Consider the following 8,905-nt stretch of genomic DNA (forward strand, 5'->3'; position numbering starts at 1 on the left):
TTCTACATTGACCCACCCACGCCCTTGAAAAAGATTTTGGTTTGAAGTGAAATTTTCACCATTGAAGACTTGCATAGAAGACCTCCATTAAAGACTATTGTAAATCCTCTAAAATAGTGTTGAAGGTAAGAAATCTTTTACATTTATCATTTTGTTATTGCATTTATCATTTTTGGATCTTTGTGGACTCTTTTGGCAATAAAACATTCGATTTGGGTCTTGTGAGTGATGGTTTGGGGCCTTCGGCACTGGGTTTTCGAAAAAATAGATTGAGTTCGAAACATAACTACCGAATAAATTGTATTATTTTGACAAATAACTTCCAAAAAAATAAAATAAAATATTGAGTATTAGTTTCCGAATTTGAAGAATTTCTTCGGTTTTGTATTTATCTGCTTTTAACACTCTCATTTGGTTGTAAATATATGAAATAAAATACCTGGGATAAAATTGAGTGAAAAATGTGGAACCTTATGTTAATAATCAAAAGCAAACAGTGCTATGTACTAGTATTTAAGATTGGTACTCTCTCTCTCTCTCCTCTTTTGGTTGGTAACTTTGATAGAACCCTGGCTGTTGCTTAGTTGAAGATTTTGTGAAAGAAGATATGCTTAATAAGAGTTTTCTCTAGTTTTTTTTTTTGGGGTCTTTTTTGTGATTGGATTATTGAGTCACCAACCCCACTGAAATGTCAGCCAGTGATATGGGGTTTCAAATCAAAATTTGTATTTCTTACTGTGTTCTTTATCACTGGACAAAATGCAGCAGGGTTTTTGACTGAATTGTTTGTTCAAGACTTTCTCCATGTGTTCTTCATCGCCGAACAAAATGGAGCATGGTATTCAACTGGATTGTTTGTTCAAGCAAAGTGACAACAATTAAAAAATTAGGACTTAATTTTTTTTTTTTAAATCAAAAGGTGTACATTGAGATTTTTTTATTCTTAAAAGATGTGTACAAATTTTTTTTCCGTATTATATTATGGGTGTTGTTGGATGTCTATTATGGTCATTTTTATTTAAGATATAATTGTCATTAAATTAATATTTTATTAAGTGTATGCTTTGAGCTAATTAGATATATGAAAATAGAATTTCTCCATCCTGTTGCTATCCCTTACAGTCTCTCCAACCAACCACCTTATGCCATCCTTTCATTTGTCTTTTCAAATTTTGATTATTATTAGTTTGGGTGATCTATCATACTAATATTTCTTGAAATTTATAAAAAGTATAACAAATCTTACAATTATATGGCATAAGTACACTAACCTTCCATTTAGTAAGGCTAACGAACTGGAATTAGGTCAAGTTTGGCGATATCAAAATAATCTATCTTTTTATCTTTTTATCTTTTTTCCTTCATATCACGTCTCTACTTTTCTGCACATCTTTTCATAAAAAGACAAAAAGTGTACTTATTTAGGTCATTCCAAACAACCCCTTAATGTAGGTGGTGTGAAGACACAGTGGTCTTGTAATCACACCATAGGGTGTGGTGAGAAAAAGATTAAACGTATGTTTGGTTTGAGTTTGGGAGATGAATTTTAGAGATAAAAAGTATGAAAAGTTGTTTGGTTTGGTTGTTTTTAAAAAAATATTTTAGAAAATTATTTTTAGAGAGAGTTTTGAAAAAAGTGATTGATTTGATGTGTATGAAAGAGAGAGAGATTTGTTTAGAAAATTTGTAAACCAAACAAGTTTTGAGAAATTTTTTTGGAAAAATTTGTTTGGTTTGATTACTTTTGAAAACTTATTTGTAGAGAATTTTTTCCAAAAATTTTTGGGAAACACAAACCAAACAAGGCCTAAGTATTTGATCTGATAGAACAACAGTGACCTTTTTAGTTGTAACCTAACTTTATTTTTCCATCTATATAACTAACGAAATTTTAATAAAAATGAATTAAATATTATATGAATTAAAAAGTTAAAAAAGTATAATGTAATAATGCTAAATTTGTAAAACTTAATGATTTTTTTCAAACATTAGGGATGTTTGTATAATTTACCTTCTTCTTCTTCTTCTTATTATTATTATTTATTTTTTTTTTTTGTGGTGGAGTGTTATTGGGAGCTTTAGTTTTCAAAACCCACCAACTAACCACTTCTTCGCTGATTCTTTGACACCATTGGAGTAGGCACCATCAAGCTTCAATCAATCTTCCTTTATGAAAAAAGAAAAGAAAAGAAAGATTGCGACAAGGATCATTTCCTTCATCCCATTCTCCATGCTTAGTGCTTTATATAAGAGAAAATGTTATATAAATTAATAAATATTACAAAATTTTCTAACTAATTGATATGTTATGCAATAAAGAAATTTTGTAATATAAAATAGGACTTGCTTCAATAATGTGTTAAGTGCCATATCAATGATTAACTTCATTTTTTAAAACATAAAATTTGTTAGTTTTTGCAACTTTACTCATTTCTGATCTCACTAAGCTTTCAGAGTGGCTATCTTCAAGTTGGGTTAATATCACTTTTGCTTATTATAATTGTCTCTGTTTTGTCTTGTGGCTAACTTTTGTGGTTATTGCTAGCTTCATTGTACTGCTTGGGAATGGAAGAAAAGGATAGAATAGGCTTCAAGCCTATAGTGGACTTATGTATGTTTACCCTAGCGCATTGGATTTGAGGGAAATGGACAAAGAACTACAAACACCCAAGTGGGCCTTGTTAGATATCTTGCCAATCACTATACTTTTGCTTGTAATTTATTTTGAAGTCTTGCAATAATTAAACTTTCATTTACAAAGAGCTAATTTAGTTCGACTTTTTTGATTTTTTGATTAATTTAGTCTGACTAAATTTTTTTTCACTTGGGTAATCTTTTGGCTTTTTTTAGTTTGAATATGATGGTTGTGAGAAAAAAAATAAAATGATTATAATTTAAATGCGACATTTTGACTTTTTAACCTATTTTATTTTTTTGTAAACTAAATTAGCCCAACCCTCTTTCCAAACGAAACCTTATGCTTGGTTATTTTGGTATGGTGGTTGGGCTTCTATCTCATTCTAAGGTCTTGTTTGGTATGTAACAGTTTTAGCCTAAAAGCTAAAAAGTTACTAATAAAATCAAAAAGCCCGTAAGCTATACTAAAAAGTCAAAGATTCCTTTTACTCTTTATTTTTTACACATGTTTTCGTAAAAAAAATCAAAAAATAATTCCAAACATACTAATTTTTTTATCTCATATTTTAGCAAAAAAGTTAAAAAGTTACTAAAATAACTTGTTCTCAAACGAGGTCATCCCTTAAATGTCTCCTTTTCATTTACTTTTTTTTTTTTTATCGTAAATTACACTCATATGAGGTTTAGAAAAAATACATCAAGTCACACAGTTGACAAAATTATAGTAGGTTCCTTTAAGATTTTAAATAACAAAACACTTAGCTTATTTTTTTTATCAATAATTCATTAGTCATATAAATAAAAAAAAATAATATTATTATCTCTTTTATATTGAAATATATATACATATATTATTTATTCACGTTTGTTCATACTATTTATTTGCATTAGTCTCTATCCCTTTTAATCTAACTAAAAAAAATGTTAATGTAATTAGTTAAAATTGTGAAGTTATTTATACAATCTCCAAATTTCATGGAGATCGGTGTAATTCTTTGTCTCTTTTTATTTTTCACTTTTGTGGATAGATTTTTTTATTTTTTATTTTAATTTTTTACTTGGGTGTATGCTTTGAAGATGGAATGATGATATGCATGGAAACATGATTGAGAGCATCTCTAGTGAATCCTTTTTGTACAAATTGGAACTGGGATCCCTCCTTTTATAAGAAAGCATAAGTTGACCTTTTTGCCACCAATCTTGAAAATTAAAGAAATTTTCATTAAACAAAATAAATTCGAAATCACTACTCTTACTCGTACTAATCCACCTAGTCTTGTCATAAGTTCTCTAAGATTATATTTTGGATTATAAATTTGAGAAAAAAAAAAAGAAAAGAAAAGTGGTGTAATATAATTATATTTTATTCAAATTTCATCAATATTTTTTCTTTTCCTGTCTAAATATCTAGCAAATTCATGATCCAAGCATATCTTAATGATCCTCAATCTCTAATCCTAGCTCGATCAAATCTGAAATTTTTAGGATAATTTGAGAAATCTTTCATGGTTAACACTTTCAAGTCATTTCCTAAGGTACAAATATTGTATGTCTTAATGTTTGTCTATCATAGGCTATTACGGGGCACTTTAGAAAGCTGGTTAAAAGTCAACTTTTAATTTTTTTTACCCATTTTAGGTTACATCACCTCTCACATTTTTTACTTACAAAAAAGTCAAAAAAAAAAAAAACAAAAACAAAAAGCCAACTTCTAATCAACTTTCCAAAACACTCTTATATCAACAATTGCTCATTTATTCGTCATTTATTTGGGCCTAACAAGTTTAGGATAAATACATCCTTGTCAAGCATTCATCTAGAAAAAGCTAAAACTTTTTTGATGAATTCAAAATTAAAGATCTTAGATAAATTTTTAAAGAACTTGTTAAGAAGCTATAGTCTTCTCAATTGGCTATCTACGATGGCCACAAAAGTGTGAGGGAGGGGTACATGGGAAAGGCAAGATTGAAATTATGTAGGTTGAAAATAATCCGATGGGGGTGAAGAGCATGATTTTATTGAGAAATTGGATTTTTATTACCAATTGGATGACATTAGAAAGAATCAAATAATTTAGAAATTAAATTTAAAAAATTAATTTTAAGAATTGAATTATATTTTACGAATTAAAGGTTAATTTATCATGCAATTTAGAATAAATTACATTGATTTATCATATAATTAAATTTTAAAAAAAATACAATAAATTTTATAATTTTAACATGATGACACCGATTTCCTTTTTAGATAGATTAAAGGGACAAACTAATACTATCAAAGGCGGAAAAATAAACAAGATAATGTATATGTTAATGTAAAAGAGACGAAAATATTATTATTTTTTATTTATATGACTAATAAAATTCTAGCGACAGTAACGTAAAGGATTATGTCAATTAAAATCTATGTCAAATTTTTAAGAGTCATAGTATTTTTTTATAGGAATTCTTCCTTCGGTACACATTTCTTATATATCTTATTACAGATTTTCTTAACACATACTATGTGTTTTCTAATAGAGTTATGATAATTTGTAAATTTACTCATTTCTGATCTCACTAAGCTCTCAGAGTGGTTATCTTCAAGTTGGGTGATAATTTAGTTTAATATCGCTTTTGCTTATTATAATTGTCGTTGTTTTATCTTATGGCTAACTTTTGTGGTTATTGCTAGCTTTATTGTAGTGCCTGGGAATGGAAGAAAAGGACAGAATAGGCTCCAAGCCTAAAGTGGACTTATGTATGATTACCCTAGTGCATTGGACTTGTGGAGAATTGGACAAAGAACTACAAACACCCAAGTGGGCCTTGTTAGATATCTTGCCATACTTCTGCTTGTAATTTATTTTGAAGTCTTGTAATCAGTAAACTTCGTTAAGAATTTTGATTAATTTAGGGTTGGTTTGACAACTTTAAAAAAAAGTTAAAAAGTTTAAAAATTATTAAAAAAGTTAGAAAGTAATCACTATTCATAAAAAAAAAATTTAATATACAAATATTAAAATACAAATCAATTTTTTGGCCTATCAACGTACTAACGTCAAACCAACTGCAGTGAAAAGAAAAAAAAATTACATGTATACATTCACTAAGTTGGATGGTAAAGTTGGGCCCGTTTTGATAATCCAAACTGTTCAATATGTAGAACTTGTCCAGTATTATATGCTTGTAAAAAATCATATCTATTGGATATCGCTAACTATATGATCAAATCAGTTTTGTATAAAAAATGGATGGTGTTATAGTTAACAGTTGAAAAAAAAACTAACATGATCAGATAGCTATCGATATCTAATCAACGTGATTTTTTACAAGCAAATAGTACTCGACGAGTTCTAAACATTGAATGGTTCCGATTAGAAAAACGAGACCCGTGTGAGCCCCCACCGGCCGAACAATACCGTCCAATCAAAGCCCGAAAAGGAGGCAATCTTTTCCCATCTACTTACCCAGTCGACTGCACTACCAATCCGTACGGCCTACTACACTATCTTCTCCTACACACTTATTTATACAACTTTTTAATACACATTTTTTCATAAAAATTCAAAAAATTAATCTAAACATGCATATTTTTTTCCTCAACTTTTTAGTCTAAAAAGACAAAAAATATACTTATTTAGAACATCCCAAACAATCCCTTAGTTTGACTAAAAAAATTTCGTTTGGGTAAACTTTTGGCTTTTTTAGTTTGGATATAATGGTTGTGAGAAAAAAAAATGTGATGTGATATTTTGACTTTTTAACTTATTTTATTTTTTTGTAAACTAAATTAATCCAATTCTTTTCCCAAACGAAGCCTTAAGCTTGGTTATTTTGGTATGGTGGTAGGGTTTTTGTCTCATTCTAAGGAGACGAGAATGAAGTCATTCCTTAGATGTCGCCCTTTCATTTCTTTCTTCTTTTTTGTTTGTTTATTTTTTTTTTTCTGTTGTAAATTACACTCATCTGTTCTGAGATTTAGAAAAAATACAAGAAGTTACACAATTGACAAAATTACAATAGGTTCCTTTAAGATTTTAAATAAGACAACATTTAACTTAATTTTCATCAATAATTTGTTAGTTATATGAATAAAAAAAAATAATGTTATCCAAAAGATAACCTAAGAGGGGTGAATTAAGTTTTTACAATTAAAAATTAATAACACCCTAATAAAAATTATGACTAGCACAATTGATAAATATAGTTAATAAAATCAAAATAATTAAAACAAGTGTTCTAACAACTATGTCAGTTAATGATTTTAGCACAGTGAAAATGTGAAATATAGTTACAGCAATTTAAATAAAATAAAGAGATAAGAGAGAGAGGGGCTAACAAATTTATAGTGGTTTGGCTTCAACTCGGCCTACGTCCACTCCTTAAGCTTCACTTGAGATTTTCTACTTTGCCCTAGCTTTACGGGATGCTAGCAATCTCTTTACAAATGGAGCAATCCTCTACGAATCTTACATAGACTTTCTAAGTCAAGAACACTGAGTGTACTACACTCTTACAAGATTGAAAAGAATGTGTTTTTACTTTCATAGAAAATTACAAGAATTATCTCTCAAAGATAGATATATAAAATGAAGCTTTGATTTTTCTGTAAATCTCACATAGAAAAGATGAGCTTAATGCTATAAGGCTCAGTGTATAATTTCTGAGAGAGGATGTAAACAAAAATTGAAGAACATTTCTTAGAGAATTTTTCAGAGAATAGATGTGAGTGATTATAGATCAAAGAATATTTTCTAGTTTTTTTTTTTGGTAAATTGTTTACATTAGAGGCTTTGGTATATATAATGAAAGCCGTTGTATTCATTTGAATTTATAGCCGTTTATAACCGTTGTACTCATTTGAATTTATAGCCGTTGTATTCATTTGAATATCTTTCACTCCATCATTACTAATTTGAATATCTTCCACTTGAACCTTTTGGCCTGCTGCTGTGCTGGGCTGTTTGAACCTCTGATTTAATCAAATATTAAATACATTTTAACAACATTTTGGATAAAAGTTTTAGGTAAGAAATAATGGGACAAAATAAATTTTGATTCTATTTTTCTTTTTCAAATAAATTAAAACATAATTTAAAAAAATCACCAAAATAATTTTTGAATTCTATTAAAACATAATTAAATAAATCATCAAAATAAATTTTAGATTCTATTTTTCTTTTCAAATAAATTAAAAAATAAATAATCAAAATAAATTTTAAATTCTATTTTTCTTGTTCAAATAAATTAAGACATAATTAAGTAAATCATCAAAATAAATAAGTCTAACAAATAATATTACCATCTCTTTTATATTAAAATATATATACATATATTATTTATTCTTGTTTCTTCATATTATTTATTTGCATTAGTTTCTGTCCTTTAATCTTTACTAAAAGAAATGTTAATGTAATTAGTTAAAATTGTGAAATTATTTATATTTTCTCCAAATCTCATGGAAGTCGGTGTAATTCTTTGTCTCTTTTTATTTTTCACTTTTGTGGATAGATTTAATTTTTTACTTGGGTGTATGCTTTGAAGATGGAATGATGATATGCAATATGGAAACATGATTGAGAGCATATCTAGTGAACCCTTTTTGTACAAATTGGAACTGGGATCCCTCCTTTTATAAGAAAGCATAACTTGTCCTTTTTGTCACCAATCTTGAAAATTAAAGAATTTTTCATTAACCAAAATCAATTACATAAGGTCTTGTGCCTGCGGAATCACTACTCTTATCTAGGGGTGCTCGCGGATCGATTTTGTACAGTTTGTAATTCGGTTTTGATCCGTCCATATTTATACGATTTGGGAAAAAGTCAACCCGCAACCGCTCGCAATGCGGTTTGCGGTTTGTGCGGATAGAGTTTGTAGATGTGCGGGCAATTGCGGGCGGTTTGCGGTTTATACTTTTTTCTTTAAAAATTAATTTTTGAGTTTTTTTTTTTTCCATCGAATTTAGGCATCAGATTCATTTTATATATTTGTGATCATTTGACAACAATTATCTGATGAGTTTACAAATAAAAATTGAATATTAATGCATTAAATGAAAGTACCAAAAACAAAGAGACCCTACACTAGCACTTTTGCCATGGAAAAAAATGTATATCAATACATTAAAAAATGTATAACAATGCATTAAAGGTTGTACTCAATTAGAATTGCCAGTTCAGTAATCAATAATCAAACAAAAAGCTCCATCGACCACCAGAAGAAAATTTTTATTAGGAAAAAGTGGATGAGTCACCAATGAAAATCATATAAGAAACCAAGTTTAG

This window comes from Camellia sinensis, chromosome 12, assembly GCF_055761805.1.
Source record: "Camellia sinensis isolate YWXY chromosome 12, ASM5576180v1, whole genome shotgun sequence".
Lineage (NCBI taxonomy): Eukaryota > Viridiplantae > Streptophyta > Magnoliopsida > Ericales > Theaceae > Camellia > Camellia sinensis.